At 45.9% G+C, this 21,964-nt stretch overlaps 1 protein-coding gene across 4 annotated transcripts in view; it reads left to right on the top strand.

Annotated features, from left to right (window-relative positions):
• The window catches only part of SOX2 (SRY-box transcription factor 2), a 1,239,357-nt gene that overhangs the window by 665,125 nt on the left and 552,268 nt on the right, over positions 1-21,964 (top strand). For all 4 annotated transcript variants that reach the window (XR_012751674.1, XR_012751671.1, XR_012751669.1 and 1 more), the window contains one exon: positions 2,766-2,936. The gene's annotated coding sequence lies outside the window, so the exon portion shown is untranslated. The remainder of the gene's footprint in view (positions 1-2,765; positions 2,937-21,964) is intronic.

Raw genomic sequence — 21,964 nt, 5'->3', positions numbered from 1 at the left:
ACCTCATGACTCAGCATCAACATTGGTTTATGAGGGATCAGTCCTGTCTAAGAGGATGTAAATTCTAGGCTGGACCATGAAAAGGTTATGGATGGCCTCTATCTGGACTTTACAAAGGCATTTTAACAACTGGCTCAGTGTCAGTAAGCAGAAGGTCGGATTGGGTCATGGATGGTTAATAATGAATACCACAGTAGTCACCACAGTAGTCAGTATTGGGCCTTCTTCTTTGTAATAGTATTTATTAATCATCTTGTAGAGGGTATATAGAGTAAAATGATAAAATGTGTAGATAATACTAAACTCTACAAGGTAATCAACACAGAGGAGGATAATATAATATTACAAGAGTATTTCTGTAAACCAAAGGATTGGTCTGAGAAATGGCAGTTTAATGGGGACAAATGTAAGGTCATGCACTTGGGCTGAGGAAAGAAAATCTATAATTATATAATAAATGATAGAACATGGTCACTAATAAATACTTGGGTGTATGGGGGACAGCAAACTGACATTTATTGACTAGTAAAAGGTACCTGCTACCAAGAAGTAAAATTATGTAGGCACAGTGAGTTTAGGAAACTCTCTGTTACATGATGCCTTTCCTGAAAAATATGATTCTATTGGCAACAGGTACTAAATTCTGTGATGTGACGTTAATCCAGGCAAGTAGTCTGATTGTCATATATAGAGTTAGGGAGGAATTTTTCACCTAATATGTGGCAATTAGGGTTTTTGCCTAACTCTGCAATAACATATTAGGCAATAGGTTGAACTTAGACTTACTGTATATTTACTTTAACATTTAATCTTTAAAAACTATGAAATTCTAAAACTCAAGAAAGTGCATTAAATGTAAACTAAGGCCAGAGTCACACTTCCAAGAGATTCTCGTAAGTCGCGCATTGCATAACCCGGCACGGCTGCACACTCTCCTGACAGGAGTGGGGCGGCTGCATGTATTTCTGTATAGCTAATATGCTAGTGTCTGGAGAGTATACGGCCATGTCGGGTGATGCAATGCAAGACTCCCCCAAGTCTCTTGGAAGTGTGATTCTGGCCTAACAGTGTTGGTCTCAATACAAAAGGGAAGAGGACTCTGTTCTCACGGGCTTACAAACTGCAAAGTATTGGGGAAGGAAACAGTAGCTAAGGGGTTTGGTAGTAATGTTTTGTCAGCATTGTTTTTGTTGGGTGTATTACTTGAAGAGATGGGTTTTCAGGTTCTGTCTCTAGGCTTCAATTATGGCAGATAATTTGATATGCCAAGATAGAGAGTTCTAGTGTATAGGGGATGCACAGGACAAATCTTGGAGACAGTTGCGTGATGAACATACAAAAGCAGTGGTAGCATCCATTTATTTATTAATATATTTTTAAGAGGAGTAACAGAAGAACAGCACAATGCAATGTTCAGAAGCTTATTAAAATGTCAAAACCCACCAAAACTATTTTTTTTAAGAGTTTAATACACTTGCCTAATTTTTTCACTTCCTTGGGCACCTGATTTTATGAGCTCCAGCGACTGACTGTGATGCGATTACCCAATGTCGATAATGACTCCATATTGATTGATCATTGCAGCCAGTTTCTTAAGGCCCAGTCACACTAAACAACTTACCAGCGATCCCAACAACGATGCAACCTGATAGGGATCGCTGGTAAGTTGCTAGGAGGTCACTGGTGAGATGTCACACTAAGCAACGCTCCAGCAATCCCACCAGCAACCTGACCTGGCAGGGATCGCTGGAGAGTTGCTACACGTGGAAGCATGCTGCGCTTGGTAACTAAGGTGAATATCGGGTAACCAACCCGATATTTACCTTGGTTACCAGCGCACACCGCTTACCGCTGGCTTCCTGCACACCTAGCCACAGTACACATTGGGTTAATTACCCGATGTGTACTCTGCTACGTGTGCAGGCAGCAGGGAGCCGGCTTCTGCGGATGCTGGTAACCACGGTAAACATCGGGAAACCAAGAAGCCCTTACCTTGGTTACCCGATATTTACCTTCTTTACCAGCGTCCGCCACGCTCACACTGCCAGTGCTGGCTCCCTGTTCTCTGCACACATAGCCACAGTACACATCGGGTTAATTACCCGATGTGTAGTCCGGCTACGTGTGCAGAGAGCATGGAGCCGGCACTGACAGCTGAGAGCGGTGGACGCTGGTAACGAAGGTAAATATCGGGTAACCAAGGTAAGGGCTTCTTGGTTACCCGCTGTTTACCGTGGTTACCAGCGTCCGCAGAAGCCGGCTCCTGTTGCCTGCACATTTAATTGTTGCTCTGTCGCTGTCACACACAGCGATGTGTGCTTCACAGTGGGAGAGCAACAACTAAAAATTGGCCTAGGACATTCAGCAACAACCAGCGACCTCACAGCAGGGGCCAGGTTGTTGCTGGATGTCACACACAGCAACATCGCTAGCAAGTTGTGCATCAGCAGCGATGTTGCTTAGTGTGACGGTACCTTTACACCTGTAGTGATATTTTGAGCCTAGGTGACATCCCGTCTCTTGGCCAAATGCCAATATCTTCACAAACTTTGTGAAATGTAAAAATCTCCCATCAAGCAGTGTAAACAATAGAAAGATTATTTTTCTTCTTTATTTTACGATTGTCGTTATATTAAATATATGAAGAGCCATGCTTGTACCCAACATTAGAGTACCGGGGACACATTAGTTTATCAGTGTCATCTTTCTAATGGTATTATTCTGCTTTTACCCGAGTTTAGTTGTCTCTTTTTTTCCTCCTACAGCACATGGACAGTGCAATTACCGCCTCGCCTGCTTTGTATGTGGATCTCTGCCAGAAGCAGACTTGAAGGTGTTATAAGAATGAAGACATCTGGCAGCTGGCATACTTACAATTCATTTGCCAAACACAAGTTGCACATTGTTGGAATTTTCAATTGAAGGTCACGCACCAGGTAAGAGGCAGTCAGGTGAAGCTGGTGTGTGGTGAACCACACTAAGGAATTGTTGGCTCAGTCATATGTGGGTGGGCTAAGTTGACAAGTATGTTTGTCTTTTTTTTTTTCTTCCTTAAGAGAAAAAAAAAAAGCTAAATTCTTCTAAGCCAAGATTAGGTCAACAGAACTGACAAGAAATCACAAGGCTATGACAACTCATTGGTAATTAGTCTAAGGAAAGGGTGCCAAAAAGAAATGAATAATAGAATTTGACAAACATACTGTTGTCATTTGTCAACTGTGTGGTCACAGTTTTTTTCCACATAGTTTTCAGTTAGAAATTACCAAGAGGATTATTTGTGTTTAGCTTTTTCTGTTGCCAGCAAATTGGTAACAGTATGTCATTGTCTGCTCAGCAGCAGTAACTGGCATAGTCTGTTTACATGAGCTGATACTTAAGATTATTAATTGGCTATGTTTTCATGTTGTGGTAAACAGCATTAAATGCTGTCTACATTGGAAGCGGCACACAAATAATAGTCATCAGAGCCTAAAAATAGGTGTTCTGCTATGCCGAACCTTTGAGGTGCACTTGGCAACTTTGCTATGATCTTGCGGAGTGCTGTGCTGTTTGTCTCGCTTGATTAATTAGTCATGCTACTGTGTGAGGCCCCTTAACAGATATGGAAAATCCCAGGACAATTATCTATGATTGTCAAAGTAATAATCAACAAACAAGATATAATCTGACGTGGAAAAAACACACGTAATGATCCAGCATGAATTGCCTTGTGGCTCAGGAGGTTCACTCCCTTGTTATATTACAGACCTCACATTTTTTTGTCTTGCTTCTGTATTCACCATAGCATAGAGACCTACTGACATAAGAAGTAATAATACATCTTTATTTTTATATAGCACTAACATATTCTGCAGACACTATCATCACTGTCCCCATTGGGGCTCACAATCTAAATTCCTATTAGTATGTCTTTGGAGTATGGGAGGAAATCCCCACAAACACAGGGAGAACATACAAGCTCCTTGCAGATGTGACGCCCTTGATTATCAGGTCGTCACAGGGTATTGTGCAATCTGCCCTTCTGTACAATATCCACCTCCTCCTTGGTTACAGGTCCCTAACCAATGGTGTTGCCAAAACCAGCTCATCAAAATCCTAGGAACACTCCGCACCACACCCACCAGACACACCAGTGGACAGCCTGAGTGGAATAGGGTCGCCCACTTGGGAGGTTGGTAAGAGGAGGTCAGGAGTGTCAGGAGTAGGTCAGTGAAGTGTTGGAAGTGAAGAAGAGAGGAGGTTAAGAGCTGGGCTCCTTGGAACTACTAGGTAGCAGACGGTGGTCTGGGCCTGGTAGGAGCTGGACCCCCGGTCGCAGGGGATCGTGACAAGGGGCACAAAACTGTAGAGCAGGACAGCCGGCGGCCTTGTACCATCACCGGGCTGGGACCAGGGCATGATGGGGTACGTGGACCCTAGGTCAAGGAGTAGCTTCAGGCAACCTGACAATTTACCCGATGAGTATGGAGCCTTCAAGATTGGCTCTCCACTCGCTCCAAAATCGTGGTACTAGCGCAACGATGGGGATAGGATTTTCCACTAAAACGTTCCAGGAAATCCCAAGCGTGAACCCTGAGAGCAAGCTCCCTCAGTTAGCCACACTGGAGAGCGGGACCCGACTAGTTTCAAGCTATAGGGGCCAACTAAGAAGAGAACAAGGTGCCAAGGGAAAGGTCACAGATCATCAGGCAACACCAGCAGGAATGGGACCCAAACGTGCACCCCTCAGTGGCAGCGGTGTCCAGAACTTTGGTTTACTAAGTTGTCGGTGTCAGCTTTATGGACTGAGTGAGTACGCAAGTGACCCTTACCTCCCCAACGGTACATCCCCGTCACTATCACCGAGTCTTGGGGCATTCCCCCCTACCCGTGGAGAGGTTAAACACCTAGCTGCCCACTCCATCACCACCGGTTACTACCCAGCTGCAGCGGTGGTACTCCATCTTACCACACACCACGGGTGGCATCACGAACTGCAGATACACCATCCCCTGTAAATATCCCCTTTATTTGATTGGCCGCACGACCCCCGGGTCCAGACGCCCCTCAAGCCACCGCGGATCCGGATCCGAGCAGCTCGGCTGCTGACTTGGGGGGCGGCACACAGATATTGCCCTTGGTGGAATTTTAACCCAGAACCCCAGCGCTGCAGTGCTAAAAACTGAGCCACTGTGCCACCCTTTCTATTCCCTATAATAAGTTTTCCCATTTACAGGCTTAAACTGTTGTACCAATAACACAAATTAGATCAGGAAAACTTGTTATGTAGAAGAGAAAAAGATCAAACCAAACTGGACTATTCATTGCAACTATGTTCATAGTGATATTTTAAATATAGTCCAAAAGAATTGGTCTTATTCGCATCTCTAGGCTGAGGGCAATGTTGGGTGTCGTTGTTGAGGGCAATTTTGGATGACAATGCAGCAGTTCTGTTTAATATTCTGGGACTTATGGTGGCATGTAGACTGGAAGCTTGAGGTTTAATCCTTTAACATGGTTTTTAAATTAGTTCCTTCTATGAGTCTTGAATGGGGTTTGATAATACATAAACTCTTGGATCCCTGTATCCAGTTGCCAGTTATAAGTTCCTCTTACCCTGGTTCACTCCCATTTCTCTCTTTCTTCCTTAGGTAGTTTGAGTCCTGTTTCTAACCTCGGTTCATGTTTTAGCTACTCTGTTGCTTAACCTTGCTCCTGCTACTGACTTCTTGGTTCTGAAATCTCTTTCTGACCATCCATCCTCTGCCAGCTTTCTGTACTTGTCAGCAGCTTCTCTGTATACTCAACCCCGGGTCCCTGTGTAGGTCCAGATCCCTTTATAGTGGTTAAAGGGCAAAGGCCAGGGTTCTGCTGGGACCTGCTAGACAGCGTAACTAGCACAAAGTCTATCCATAAAAGCCCTTTTAACTGCTGCCAGCCTTCCAATAACAGTGCATGCTGAAAGACATGATGATAAAAGACAGTTGCTCAAGCTCTGGTAGTCTTGAGTCTTTTATGTCAGTGTAATATTTACATCCAATACTATACATCTCCTGCAGAGGTTGCTATCCTTGGCTTTTGTGAGAAGCTAGAATTAAAGGTTGTTGTCCAAAATGAAAATTAATTTTAATCCTAAATACATATCTATTTAATATAATTTAATATATTTTCTAATATATTTTAATACAAAAGTCCCTACTGTTCCCTCACTACTCTAATAACTTTATATTATTCTTTTTACTATATGTTATTTGATGATGCTTTGCTGCAGAATTCCAGTGCATGCTGGAAGAGTCAAATGAGTCATCATTAGGGGGCAGAGACTGAGGTCAATGACGCAGTCTCTGCCCCCTCTCTGAAATGAAGGGTCATCAGTGACATCCATTTCTGGGGCTGGGCTAGTCCCTGGTCTTCTAAGCATGCATCGGTTGTTAATTCTTATTTCTGTGCAATATGTACAGTGACATTGTGGTTGCACGCTGGCTCTGACCATAAATGATGAGCTGGAAAGAGCGTGCACTGTCAGTGTGCATTTTTAGGAGAGAACGAGTCAGAAAAGTCCAATCGTGCCTCGGCAAGTGACGGCACTGGTTTCTGCTTTTCCAGCACACCAGGTAATTTTCTTACAACAGGCACTGACAGTGTACTCTCTTACCACATCATCAGCTCTGATCAAAGCCGTTAAGCAAGCGCACTGTCCCTGTGCATTTTGCACATTCACAAGAATCTACTGAGCATACATTAGAATTGACAACCAATGCATGCTGAGTATAGCTGGGACTAGCGTGGCCCCTGAAGTGGACGTCACTGATGGTGTTTGAATTCAGAGAGGGAGAAGAGGCTGGTGCTAAAAACAAATAAAGCAATCAGAGAGTGTAGTGAGTAAGGACTTTTTAGATTAAAGGTACCTTCACACATAACGAGATCGCTAGCGAGATAACGCAGCAGCGATCCCGGTAGCGATCTTGTTATGTGTGACACCTACCAGCGATCACGCCCCTGCTGTGGGATCTCTAGTCGTTGCAGAATGGTTCAGGCCATTTTCTTCAAAGGCGTTTGTGACGACATGGACTCTCATGGGTTAAAGTTTCTTAACATTCAGCCAGACTATTGTTCTTATGTGTGCTAAGTCATGTTTGCTTAGCTATTGTTCTCCAGACTTTTCCAGTAATCATTGTATTGTAGTTGTGTATTGATAATGTAATTACCTTAGTAGCCATTATCTAGTCGGTGACTTGCTGACTCCATGTAGATATACTGAGTCTTTCTATGCACATCATTTAAATGAACATTATCCATGCAGCTTGAAATTCATCCAATGGGAGAAGCAATCTTGTCCAACCAATCGATGAGGACGCAGTGTATCCTAAGGGAAGGTTATGGCTATAAAAGGGACTTCTTTAAGCCACCAGGGTTGATGAAGGTTGATGGATGCTGATGGATCCAGTCTAAGCTCTTTGGAGCTGACTAGAGGATCAGGATATCTTATGGCTTCAATCTAGGGACCCCGGTTCCGGTTGGAGACCATATCCACAGCCTAGGGATTTCGACTCCGGCTGCCAGGATTGTAACATCAAACCAGGACTACCTAAGGAGGACACTCAGGTTGGGACAGTTCAGTCACCTGTTACAGACTTTGCAGACCTCACACAGCTTCCTGAATCTGGCATTATTCCTTTCTCGGTGGGTGCCCGCCAAAAGCGGGGTGCTGCTGGACTGGAGTAAGCGGCCCTGGAAGCTCTGAGGCATGGACATTCTAAATCCCTGGTGAGCCAGCGGAAGGGTGAGACTCTGTTGCCTGTTACATTTGTGTTTTGCTGGTTATGTGTTATGTGCCGTTAATTGTTTGGGGATCCAATAAAGTCTAATTATTGTGGTTCCCTCACCCTGTGTTGTCTGAGTAGTGTTACGCCCACGGTTAAGGAGGCCGGCGTTCAGTTGGGATGAGCCCTGAGCCATGCTGTCTTTCTAAAGGTGGCGGGTTTTAGTGGACGAGAGCACCCACTGAGCCCCGTGTCTCCACAGCGTTGTCTTGCTGGGCAGGACATATCGCTGTGTTTGACACTGTGTGACAGGGTCACAGTGACTGCTGAGATCGTTATACAGGTCGCTACTGCGACCTGTATCATTCCTGCATCTCTGGTAAGATCTGACTGTGTGACATCTCACCTGCGACCTCCCAGCAACTTACCTGCGATCCCTATCAGGTCGCATCGTTTTCAGTATCGCTGGTAAGTCAATGTGTGTGACTGGGCCTTAAGTATATTATTAAAGAGATTAGACTATGACATTAAATGCATTAGCATTCGGGATTAAATTAAATTTTAGTTTCGGACCTCTTTGCCACAGTGGCTAGCTTTTGAAGGGAGTTGTCTGTACTAAGAGAGACAATTTAGTAAGCTACAATGATCACAGCTCCACCCACTATGATAGCCAATTGTTATGCTATTTGGTTCCACAAATACCTTAAGGGTATGTTCACAATTAAAAGAACTACCGCACTTTTTGTCTGTGTTTATGGATGAAAAAGTCGCCAAATTGCTGCAGCAAGTTGGATTAGATTTTACCAAATATCATTTTCACACTTTGTGAAGAATCTGCACCAAACTGTCATATGATCAGACGGTATACTGCAATAGAAAGAGGTTTCATACGTTAACCTCTTCACAACCTAGGATGTATATGTACATCTTAGGTTGCCTCCCCTGATCAGCAGACATATGAGGCTAACAGGTGTGGGTGGATCAGAGATCCACCCAAAATTGTTAACCCCTTATATCGTGCTGTCAAGCTCTGACAGCGCGATCTAACGCACTTTAGCTGGGACTGCGCTGTTTCTGCCGCCATCGGTGGCTCCGTGACACAATCACTGGTCGCCAATGGGTTGCCATGACAGCACGGGGTCAGATGATTACCCCTATTGCTGTCATAACTCACTTCCTGTGAATACCAGCAGAGCATCAGCACTCACAGGAGATCAGCATTTTTCCTGATCAGAGCGATGCTGAAGCACGGCTTTCTCTGATCAGCACAAGCTCAACATGATCATGACTAAGGACGATCGAGTCTGAAACACGTAGATCGGAGGAGTTATGTTTTATTCCTTCTTCCCCCTTTTTTAACCATTATTGGAATAAAATGAAAATGTAACTTTATTTCAAGTTTTTATGGACGTTCTTTGTGCTGGGGATCTGCCTTTTTTTGATTGAGTACAGAATGACGGTTCAAACCAAGCATAGGCAATTGTGCATCATGGTGGGACCAAACATTTAAGTGCATCTTCCCACCTGCTTGTTTTCCCTCTATCTCCACCCTCTGCTCTTCTTTGATTGACATCTCTGGGTTATGGAGCCAGAGAAGGGTAGAAATAGGAAAACCAGCAGGTGGGAAGGTGGATTTATATGTTTGGCTCCGCTATGATGCATGAGTGCCTGTGCTTTAATGAGGTCTTTTAGTTTTCCTGACAAATCTTTTTTGAGGCAAAATCCATAGAAGATGATCAATACTTCTGTACAAATTTCCCCAATGTTCACATGATTCATTATCAGGATGATCACTTGGGCCACCTATTTTCACACACAAACAATTTCTTTGGTTTAGATGCTGTTTTAAGGGTGCACTTCTTATCATGTAAATAAATAAATAAATAAAACCCTTCTGTTACCTTAATGGAGTTTTCTTTAAAAAAAAATAAAAAATCACCACTTACATAATAAGCGCTGGTGGCGATAAAATTGGAACTTTTAGCGGATCACATTACTGAGCTCATTTAGACATGATGATCATCACTGCAATCAGTCAGATCAGAGAGAAAATTGCTACACCTAATATGATTTTACTGCCTATATCAAATTATCAATGTAATTTTCATCTGCAAATGTAATAGTAGTAACAGTATTAGAGGGTTAACAGTATCAACAGTGCAATTCTCATTCCATTCTAGTGCAGACTCCTTTATACATTTCATGAGACAGAAACATATAAAGTTGTCAGCACCATGACACGTTTCACATGCTGCCAGCCTGCAGATAATGGTATAATAAGCCATCCTTCAGTCGTCCCGGTCAGAGTTTATCAATGCTTTGTGAAAATTTCTGAAGCTGCAGTTCCTAGTTCCTACAGCAGGGGATGCTGTATGCAAAAAGCCATGTGTGGCCTTTATAAAAGTGAAATGTAACTGTCCAAAAGTGAGCAGAACTTTGGTTTCCAATGAGCTAACATATGAATAAAAGATGAGCTGGCATCAGTCGTGGTGTTATGTAAAGTCTTGCTATGAAAGATATCTGCTAAATATTTCTTTACATATACTGCTCAGGATAAATACTCTGTGTCTAAATATTGGATGTGGCACCAAAATGGTTGAGGAAAATTCTGCACTGTTAGGCACAGTTCACATGTCCTGTAGTCATCTGTTAGAATGGATCCATTGGGAAGCTGATTTTTGCCGAATCTGTTTTTTTTTCACATGAGAGTCTATGGACAATGGATCTGTTAACGTATATGACGTGCCCACGAGGTCTTTGGGGGTTACTCCTCACCGGGTCGGTGTCGATTTACGTTGTCACAGCGGCCTGGCCCGGTTTCGTGACCCCGGCGGTGTCAATAAAGATGGGGATGGGGATAATGGGAGTAGTTATTCGTGACGACACCTGTGGTATGCGGCCAGTTATTAGCCACCATTGAGGAAAGTCTCTCTCTTCTGGGACAAAGGGTGACACAGCTCGGGTGTTGCAGCTGTCCACAGGTAGAGCTAGGCCCCATGGGGGATGTTGGGAGTAGTAGTCGCCTTTGGCGCAGGGGTGCGATGTTGAGAGCACCGGCAGTGATGGGATGACACAGAGGGTGCAGTTCAAGCTCTTTTACTCACTGATAACACGCCGCCATTGGAGTGCTGGGCTGCGCTGTGATGGGCTTCAGCTGATCTCGGATACTTCGGAGGTTGAGGACGGTGTTCCCTTCTGTGCGTCACCTTTCTACGGTTTTTCTCCACCCCAGCTCCTGGGCCGTGGAACGGGTCACGAGTGCCTTCCACACTCCTCGCGAAACATGGGATTCCCCTTTTTCCTAAGAAACCGGGTCGACCTTCAGCTCCAGACCATGGACCCCTGACTATCCGTGTCCGCGCTTGTTTGTCTGTTTCTGAGTCCGACCAGACTCGGACACTGTCTGGTGCTCACTCCCGACTCCTGTTGTTTGCTGCTGCACCTGTCGGAGACTGCCTGTGTGTGTGTGTGATGGCTTCTAACTACCCCTGTTGGTGCCCCACCTCCTGGGTTCCTGAACTAGTGTGCATGAGGTCCCATGCCTCGTAATGGCAACCCCCGCACCTACCCTAGCCCAGTACCAGTGGAAGAGCTCCTGTGTTATGTCATGGATGAGTGTATTGCTGGTAATTTACTGGTGCTGACCTCCTCCATATCCGAAATGAATACTGCACCTCGGGTGAGGTGTAGTACCCTGTGGAATATCTGTGAAGCCGCAGGGGCACCACAGATAGCCATTTAGCCATCTGCTGTACTTGCATTTGTAATGGATCAATTACAAATGTTACAAATGGACGATTAATAGCAATTTAATTGATCCATTGTCCATAGACTCCACATGTAAAAAAGGATCCAGTCAATCTGTTTATCAAAAGACAAAAAAATTGTGCTTGTACAACTTTTTTGCAAACGGCTGTCTAACAGATCCGTGATAACGGATGACTATAGGACATGTGTACTCAGCCTAATTTTAGTTTTTTGGTGGAGTTCTTGGTGAATTTTAATGCTGTGTATTTTCATTGTCAAAAATGTAGCATCTTACAATGTCAGAAAAGGGATGGGATTTAGGCTGGAGTCACACTTGTGAGTGACTCTCACGAGTCTCGTATCACCCGACACGGCCGCATACTCTCCTGACAGGAGCGGGTTGGCTGCATGTATTTCTATGCATCTGAGACGCTTGTGTGCGGGAAGCCTCAGGCCGTGCCTGGTGATGCAATGTGAGACTTGCAAGGGGGACGCTGGTCTTAGGGCATGTGCGCACGTTGCGTTTTTTCATGCGTTTCCGCAGCGTTTTGAACTGCAGCGTTTTAATGCCAAAATGCATGTTTTTTTTTTCCAAGAAAATTCTATGGGAAATAGGCATATTTTGTGCGCACAATGCGTCCAAAAACGCTGCGTTTTTTGTGTCAAAATTTTGTCAAAATCTCTGTGTTTCAAAAAGCAACATGTCAATTGTTTTGAGCGTTTTTGCAGCATTTTTGAAGTCAATGAGAATTATCTAAACGCATCCTAAATTCAAATTAGTGCATTTTACTTGCATTTTTATGCGATCTGCATGTATATTTGTCAACAAAAACGCATCCGTTTTTGGCTGGTAGTGAGCTCAATGGCTTCCCTGATTACATCACATCCTCAACTAACGTAGAGTTCAATTTTGCAAAGACATTTTCTAAGAGATTCTACCTATTCAACAGAATGTATTGAATGTTTGGTAGCATGAAATGACATCAGTAGATGTCTATTTTTTTATTTTTTTTTCATTTCTGGAAACTTTATTCTATCATGACAATGTTTTGGAAACGCAACTACCAAAAAGCAAGAAAAACGCATATGAAAAGCAATCAAAACGCACCTAAAATGCACCGAAAGCTTACTAAAATGCATGCGTTTTTCAAGCGTTTTTGTGGTCAAAACCAAATTTGACATTGCCAAATTCTGCTAGAGGATGCGTTTTTTTCTGCAAGGTACAGAACGCAACGTGCGCTCATGCCCTTAAGGAAACCTCCTTCCCGATGTGCTTGTTTTTACTAAGCGTAAACTGACCCATGGTGCACATTTCAAATCCACAACGTAAATTCCTCTTGCGGGTACGTTGAGTTTTATGTGCAAATTTTCGCCTTTGAATTGCATCAGATGTGGAAAATCCGCAGGTAAAAAACGCATGTAATCCGCATATGACTGTATAAATAAGGTTCTGTCAAAGCCAAATACTAGGAAGTATAAAAAACAAAACAGCATTATCTAAAACATGAAATACCAAAAAGAGACATAAAACGCAGTGTCAAAAACACAATAAAAATGTATGTAAAAAACACCCCAAAAAACCACAATGAAAAAAATGCAAGTAACCTAATTTATATAGAAGTGCAGAAAATCTGCAACACCAAAAACTCCCCAAAAGCTCCTTGTAGAAACGAAGCTTGAAGACATTTAGTTTGTCAGTGTTAGGGCTGCTTCTCACTTGCGAGTTTCTCGCAGTAGAGCAATGTGAGAAAATCTCGCATTGGAATCAGGCACATGTTAGTGAATGATTCAGCTCTCATCTGCGAATTTTTTCTCAGTCCAAATCGGACTGAGAAAAAAATCGCAGCATGCTGCTTTTTTGCGAGTTTCTACTGCGAGTTTCTCCAATGCAAGTCTATGGGAGCGTGTAAAAAATTGGATGTCACGGGACGGCACTCACACCATCCTAGTGACATCCGATTTTCTAAATACATTTCTCGCATGTTTCCTAAAACACTGGAAATGAGCGATGTCTCCCAAAGTCTGTCAATCACTATTCTCTGTCAGTCGGTCTCTCCCTCTCGGTCTCTATTCTCTCTCTGTCGGTCCGTCACTATCTCTGTCCCCCTCTCACAGTCTGTCAGTCATTTTCCCCTCCTCTCTCATACTCACCGTTCCCCGATCCCCGGCGCCGCGCTGCACGGCATTCACACTGCTGCGGCGGCTTTTACTATTTTGAAAAAGCCGGCCGCTCATTAAACAATCTCGTATTCCCTGCTTTCCCCGCCCACAGGCGCCTATGATTGGTTGCAGTGAGACACGCCCCCACGCTGAGTGACAGGTGTCTTACTGCAACCAATCACAGCAGCCGGTGGGCGGGTCTATACTGTGCAGTGAAATAAATAAATAAATAATTTAAAAAAATGGCGTGCGGTCCCCCCCAATTTTAATACCAGCCAGATAAAGCCATACGGCTGAAGGCTTGTATTCTCAGGATGGGGAGCTCCACGTTATGGGGAGCCCCCCAGCCTAACAATATCAGTCAGCAGCCGCCCAGAATTGCCGCATACATTATATGCGACAGTTCTGGGACTGTACCCGGCTCTTCCCGATTTGCCCTGGTGCGTTGGCAAATCGGGGTAATAAGGAGTTAATGGCAGCCCATAGCTGCCACTAAATCCTAGATTAATCATGTCAGGCGTCTATGAGACACCCTCCATGATTAATCTGTAAGTTACAGTAAATAAACACACACCTGAAAAAATCCTTTATTAGAAATAAAAAACACAAACACATTCCCTCATTACCAATTTAATAACCCCAAAAAGCCCTCCATGTCCGGCGTCATCCACGGACCTCCAGCGTCGCTTCCAGCATGAAGGTGACAGGAGCTGCAGCAGACACCGCCGCTCCGGTCATCTCCACACAGCAACTGAGGTGAGTAGCGCGATCAGCTGAGCTGTCACTGAGGTTACTCGCGCCCACCGCTGGATCCTCCAACAGTGACAGCTCAGCCGATCACGCTACTCACCTCAGTTGCTGCGTGGAGGTGACCGGAGCGGCGGTGTCTTCTGCAGCTCCTGTCACCTTCATGCTGGAAGCGACGCTGGAGGTCCGTGGAGTACGCCGGACATGGAGGGCTTTTTGGGGCTTATTAAATTGGTAATGAGGGAATGTGTTTGTGTTTTTTATTTCTAATAAAGGATTTTTTCATGTGTGTGTGTTTATTTACTGTCACTTACAGAATAATTATGGAAAGTATCTCATAGACGCCTGACATGATTAATCTAGGATTTAGTGGCAGCTATGGGCTGCCATTAACTCCTTATTACCCCGATTTGCCAACGCACCAGGGCAAATCGGGAAGAGCCGGGTACAGTCCCAGAACTGTCGCATATAATGTATGTGGCAATTCTGGGCGGCTGCTGGCTGATATTAAAAAATTGAAAAAAATCCAGCACTCAAAGCATTCAACTGAAATTGTTTTATATTTTATTCATTGATCTGTGTAATTATTAAAGACGTTTCGGTCATCCGACCTTCATCAGTTTACACTACAATAAAAAGATACATAAAAATTTTTTAAGTATACAGAAATAATGGCATTATACAATCATGGTAACAAAAAAGGGCAGAAATATTCACCACATTATAATGCATGAACCATAAACTATGATATACAAAAAATGTCAACAAAAAGACAAAAATGAAGAATCTGTCAGTTGAGCCGCTTCACTAGCAGATATAATGTCCACCTGAAGATATAATTGAAATACAGATAAAATGTAGCATAATAGAACCATTATACAACAAAAGGGGAACCAAACAGGAAACCCAAAAATTTATCCAAAAAATGTATATCTTGCTAATATAGAAGGACAAAGAGCCTAAGCACCAGCACTGAGACACTATTCTAATCTAATAAAATAGACAATACACAGAAATGCCATGTAATGAACACTCACCAGAAAGGGCTCTGTAGAAATATATGGAAAAGCTGGACCAGAGGAAAAAGCTGCCCGTCCGGGTCTGCAGTCAATGTAATCTGACAGTCCAATGTCCAGATTTAAATAGACCGCTCAATTAGCTCATTAACAAGTTACAGAGCGTCACTTCCGGTCCGAAAACCGGAAGTGACGTCACGGAGCGTCACTTCCGGTCCGAAAAACGGAAGTGACGTCACCGGCTGGCAAAGTGTAAATCCTGATGGTTGGCAACTGTAGACATATACAGACAGCCGCTCCTCACCACAGGACGTCACTTCCGGTCCGCAAACCGGAAGTGACGATCCTGGTTGGCAAAATGTAAACCAGATGGTTGGCAAGCGCTAAAATTGCGCTGACTGGCAATATCACCTTATGCAATAACCATGAAATAAGGGTAATTAAGCCCAAACTAGTGTAATGATTAAGAGACTCTATGGGTAACATTATTTAAAGACAAATTACCTAAAAGATCAAATGAAAGAAAAAATAAAAAATAAAAGAAATAAAATGAGAGGACTAAGGGAATGGTGTATTTATTCAGAATCAATTTAATAATTTTTTAATTTTTATCAACTATAATCAACCCTAGTAAAAAAAGGGAAAAAAGAAAAAAAGAATATTGATATTGTTAGGCTGGGGGGCTCCCGATAACGTGGAGCTCCCCATCCTGAGAATACCAGCCTTCAGCCGTATGGCTTTATCTGGCTGGTATTAAAATTGGGGGGGACCGCACGCCATTTTTTTAAATTATTTAATTATTTATTTCACTGCACAGTATAGACCCGCCCACCGGCTGCTGTGATTGGGTGCAGTGTGACACCTGTCACTCAGCGTGGGGGCGTGTCTCACTGCAACCAATCATAGGTGCCTGTGGGCGGGGAAAGCAGGGAATACGATATTGTTTAATGAGCGGCCGGCTTTTTCAAAATAGTAAAAGCCGCCGGAGCAGTGTGAATGCCGTGCAGTGCCGGGGATCGGTGAGTATGAGAGAGGGCTGCTAACTTCAGTCACTCGGGGGATTAGTGGTCACCGGTGAACCCTTCACTGGTGACCGCTAATCAGGACGCGGCACAGACAGAGCCGCAGCATGACAATGAAGTCGGGTGAAGTTCACCCGAGTTCATTCTGATTGTGCGGCTCTGTCTGTGTCTGCTGTCATCTGCCATTCAGCTCTGCTGCATGGCTGTCTGTGTCTGCTGTCAGCGGCCATGTAGCAGCGCTGAATGGCAGATGACATAGTAAAAAATACGCATTACACACGCATTACACACGCATTACACACGCTAGTAAAATCATTAATTTATTCAGAAATAGCATCGCACTTGCGTTGCACTCGCACCTAACGTGAACTAAAATCAGCCGAGTTTTTTTTCAGCCCAGTCGGACCGATTTTACTCGCATAGATGTGTTTCCAGCCTTAAGGCCACTTTACACGCTACAATTTATCTGACGATATATCGTCAGGGTCACGGTTTTCGTGATGCACATCCGTCATCGTTAGCGATTTCGTTGCGTGTGACACCTACGTGCGACTCCAAACAATCGCAAATAGGGTGAAAATCGTTGATTGTTGACATGTCATTCAGTTTCAAAATATTGTTCGTCGTTTGGAACGCAGCAGACATATTGCTATGTTTGACACCCTGCCAACGACGAACAACATCCACGCGACCACCTTGGTCGAACAATATATCGCTGAACGATGTAGCGTCGTTTGTGAGATGGGTACGTGTGTACTTACGCTCATGTGTTTTACTATTGCAGAAGACCTGTTAAGGCTCATGCGCACGTTGCGTCCTGACCAGTGCAGAAATAAATGCACCCTCTGGCAGACTTTATGCTGCGTATTGACAAAAAGAATGCATCCAAAATGCATGTATTTTGGATGCATTTTGCATGCATTTTACATGAGTTTTGGATGTATTTTTGTCAGTGTGGTCCCCCGGCAATTCAGCTCTGCTACATGCCCACTGACAGCAGAAACAGACAGAGCCGTGCGATGAGAATGAACTCGGACTTCATTGTCATCCCGCGGCTCTGTCTCTGTGTGCTGTCATGAACTCAGATGAACCTCCGAGGTCAGTGCCAGGACACAGGAGTCCGCAGCAGTGACGTCAGAGCTTCACCCGATTTCACTGACATCGCGCGTGTCTCTCTCTCTGTGTTCCAGCCTGATTTGCGGTCACAAGTGAAGGACTCACTTGTGACCGCAAATCCCCTGAGTGACTGAAGTGAGCAGCGCAATCAGCGGTGCTGTCACTCAGGTGACCCGTGGCCACAGCTGGAGTCCTCCACCTGAGAGCGATTGCCGCTAGTAACCTGAGTGACATCATCGCTGATCGCGCAGCTCACTTCAGTTGTTGCGTGGAGCTGACAGAGAGTGGTCGTGGTCTGTGGCCGCTCGCTGTCAGCTTCATATAGCAGAGCTGAAAGCGTCGTGGTACTTCATGTGGATTACGTCGAACCTGGAGGGGTATTTGGGAATTAATAAAGTGGTGAAAGAGGGTGTTTTCTTTGTCTTTCATTCCAAATAAAGGATTTTTTGGATGTGTGTATTTATTTTCTTTAACTTACAGGTTAATCATGGAAGGTATCTCGGGGAGACGCCTGCCATGATTAACCTAGGACTTAGTGACAGCTATGGGCTGCTGCCATTGACTCCTTATTACCCCAATTGCCATCGCACCAGGGCAATTTGGGATGAACCGGGTAGAGTCCCGGGACTGTCACATTTAATGGATGCGGAATTCCGGGCGGCTGTTGGCTGATATTGTTAGGCTGGGGGGATCCTCATAACGTGGACCTCCCCATCCTGAGAATACCAGACTTCAGCCGTATGGCTTTACCCTGGCTGGTATCCAAATTGGGGGGGTCCACACGTTTTTTTCTTTAATTACTTATTTATTTTTTTTACTGCACGATATAGACACGCCCGCCGGCGGCTGTGATTGGTTGCAGTGAGACAGCTGTCACTCAACGTGGGGGCGTGTCTGACTGCAGCCAATCATAGGCGCCGGTGGGTGGGGGGAGCAAGGAATACGAGATGGAATAATGAGCGGCCGGCATTTTCAAAAGAGGAGAAGCCACCAAAGTGTGAACGCCGTGCAGAGCCACGCCGGTGATCGTGGATCGGTGAGTATGAGAGAGGGGGTGGGAGGGAGAGACCGACATCGACAGAGAGAAAGAGAGACCGAAAGACCTGCATTTGTTATGTCAAAAAAACATGCGGATCGCAACAAAAATGCAGTGCAAATGCACTGCTGAGCATTTTGGTAGCATTTTTCTACAACTCATTGATTTCAATGGCTGTAGAACCCTGCAAAAATGGACAAAAGAAGTGACATGCTGCATTTCTAAATGCAGAGATTTTGTCAAATTTTTGACAAAACATTGCGTTTAAAAAAGCATCATGCGCACGGATTTTGCATGATTGTCATAGACTTTGCTGGGGAGGAAGAATGCATGAATTTTGACAATGTGATGCTGCAGCTTAAAACGCTGCAGAAGCGCAAAAAAAAAATGCAACCTGCGCACGAGCCCTTAGACTTCTCTCTAGCTGAGTGCTTGGAAAAAGTAACAAATCCATTAGAGCTCCAATTCTTACAGATCTCTCTGCTCTCCCCTTTATTCTCAATGTGATAGGCCTCATTCAGACATATGTGTTCTATCCATGACTTGTACCCATTATAGTTTATGGAGGTGTTTTTTTTCATGGACCATTCAAAACTCACTGAGACCGATCAGTTTTTTCCCTTGGTAAAGCCTGTTTGGTGAAGTTAATGATGCCTATAATGATATCAGCATTGAAGTGCTGATCCTTAAATTGATGTCCGCGTGTTGGTGAACAGTGTCACCACTTATAAAATATATACAACTGGAATAGCAGTTGCCTGTTGAATGGTCGTGGCAGGTGATTCCAGCAGGTCAGGGAATCCCGGTGTGGTGCACCCGCGAGTTGAAAATAGCTGGTTGCAGCAGGGAGCAGTGGAGGCAGAGACGTGATGGTAACTATGAGCTTTGGCCAAAAGCGTCTATAGTTACCAAGTGCGTATCCAGCATAAAGCGTGTGACGTTACCGTGCTCTGCTCTGTCAGCTCTGAAAATGGCTGCTGGTGGAGGATCATATACCCAGACCTGTCTTTCTGTCTGTCTTCTGTCATGCTCCTCTGTGACTCCATGGACTAGCCAGGTAGTCACAGGTAGGCCCTTGCATAACACCTGTCCCATAAAAAGGTGTCATCAGCCACCCTTAAACCCTAGTCACCTCCCTCAGAGCTTAATGGACACACCAGGGGGGCGGAGCCTGGCGGTTGGCATGCCCACCGAGGAGTTCAGAGGGCTTGAGGCAGGAAACACAAGTCAGTTGTCAGTCAGTTGTCAGTCAAGGTTGAGGAGGAAAGTGCAGCAGGCCTGTGGTGACCGGTCTGCAGCGGGAACTGACAGGTGCCAGGGTTGTAGCCCTGGTACCTCGGCTAGGAGGCACACGGTGGCCTAGCCTGCAGGAGCCGGGAAGATGGCCAGGTGGAACCGTGGTGAACCGGGACAGCGTAGTGTCCCGCCGGTACCGACCCGGGGAACTGACTGGAAACCGAAGCACACAGGGGGGTACTCAGACCCTGAAACGAGGTTCAGAAGCCACTGGACTGAGTTTATTCACTGATTGAGGTCTGGACTATAGGTCCTTTCCCACCCAAGTACCGACTGAAGACAACAGCCCACCGAGGGGGATAGAAAGCCACCGCACAGGCAGAGAGATCCCACGGGCCAGCATCTGCGGGCAAACGGGCTTTCCCAACGCACATACCGCCAGGGAGCGGACTCCCGTCGCTGAAACGAAGGCAGTCTAAATACACACTACACGGTGCAGGAGAAAGGCGAAGACCACCAACCCGAGTAGGGGGAACCAGACGCAGCCGCTGCGGGCACCGACCACCATCATCTTGGTTTACCAGAGACTTTTGTGCATCAATCATAGTGAGTACAACTGTGTCCTTGGGCCGCGCACCGACAAGCACCGACATGCCATCCCAATCGGGTCCCGGCCCATCACCCCTGCCCACGGAGGGGATTACACCTTTGCTGCGCAACATATCCCCTGGGGTGTGTAGTAAACAGCAGCGGTGGTGTCCACATTCACCACAGCCTGTGGGTGGCATCACGAACTTAACTAAAAATCGCGGCCCCGGCCGTAAACCTATCCCCTACGTAGCGCCAGCATCCTTTCAGAGCGAAGTGACCCCGGGTCTGGAGGTGCTCGAGCCACCCACCAACGAGCCCGGATCCGAGCGGCTCGGCTGCGGCCGAGCACGGGGCGGTACACATCGACTCTTCTGGCGTCACTAACAGGATACTTACCTACTAATCACCTGCGCCTTGAAGTGGAAGTCAGCGGTGACCCATTGAAAAATTTCAGAATCCGCCATCTTGCCGCCATCTTTTGGCGTGAAGATTCCCGCCAAAGCCTTCTTCCCCGCGAAAAGAGCGCGAGAGTTGAAGCCCCACCCCTGGGAATACGGCCGTGCCGAAAAGCGCGCAGTCGAAAAACGAAACTGATCGGCCGAAAAAGTGAGTGCCGCGAAAATACCAAGGGGGAGAAGCAGGAAGAGCTTATGTAACTGCAGCTGAAAAGTACAGGAATGCCAGGACTCTGCCGAAACACGTTCCTGGATACCAAGGCGGCAGGATGTGTCGGAGTACGCAGGCCCAAGCCCACTTCATGCTGGCAAAGTGGGCGTAGGAGATGAAGGGCATGGCTGTGTCGCGGGCGGAGGAGGGGACGCTGCGCTCTCCCTCTGCTCGGGTCCGGCTGCCGCTGCTGCTGCGGCCTCCGCTGCTCGGTGGCTCGAGCGATGTGCCGGATCCTGGGGACTCGAGTGGCGCTCCTCGCCCATGAGTGAAAAGGGGGATTGGTTTTGGGGATTTATTGTCCGTGACGCCACCCACGGTTGTGGTGATTGTGTGGACACCACCGCTGCTCTGTATGGGGATCCCGGGAGCGGTGACAGGGAGCAGCTTTGTTGTTATTTCTCCCCTCCGTGGGTAGGGGATTGGTTGTCCCGGGGCCCGGTGATGGGGTAGGGATGGATGGCAGGCCGGGTGTAGGGCCTGGTGAGGTGCAGGGTCGCGGGGGCAGCGCTGTGCCGTATGGCACGGTGGTACTCACTCAGCCTGACACATTGACACAGTTCTCGGTAAAACACACGGCTGGAAAGACGGTTCTCACGGACGGCTGCTGTTGCTTTTCCCCGGTAGTTAACGGTGACTGTCTCTTTCCCTGCACCTGAGTTCAATGTTGGTAGCGATGGATTCCCACCGGTAACCTGCTCCCCGGCTTGGATATGGGCCGGAGGAGCCCCTCTTTGCCCGCAGGCGCTGGCCCTGAGAAACTGGTGCCTTGGCGGTGGCGGTGTCTCTCTCATACGGTTGGACTGTTGCCTTCAATCGGCACTTAGTTGTTTGGAGACCTGGGGGTCCCCTTCACTGACGGATTTGGCAAATTCACGGTGACTC

This window comes from Anomaloglossus baeobatrachus, chromosome 3, assembly GCF_048569485.1.
Source record: "Anomaloglossus baeobatrachus isolate aAnoBae1 chromosome 3, aAnoBae1.hap1, whole genome shotgun sequence".
Taxonomy (NCBI): domain Eukaryota; kingdom Metazoa; phylum Chordata; class Amphibia; order Anura; family Aromobatidae; genus Anomaloglossus; species Anomaloglossus baeobatrachus.
Note: the sequence above shows the minus strand (reverse complement) of the source record. Positions and strands in the feature narration are given on the sequence as shown.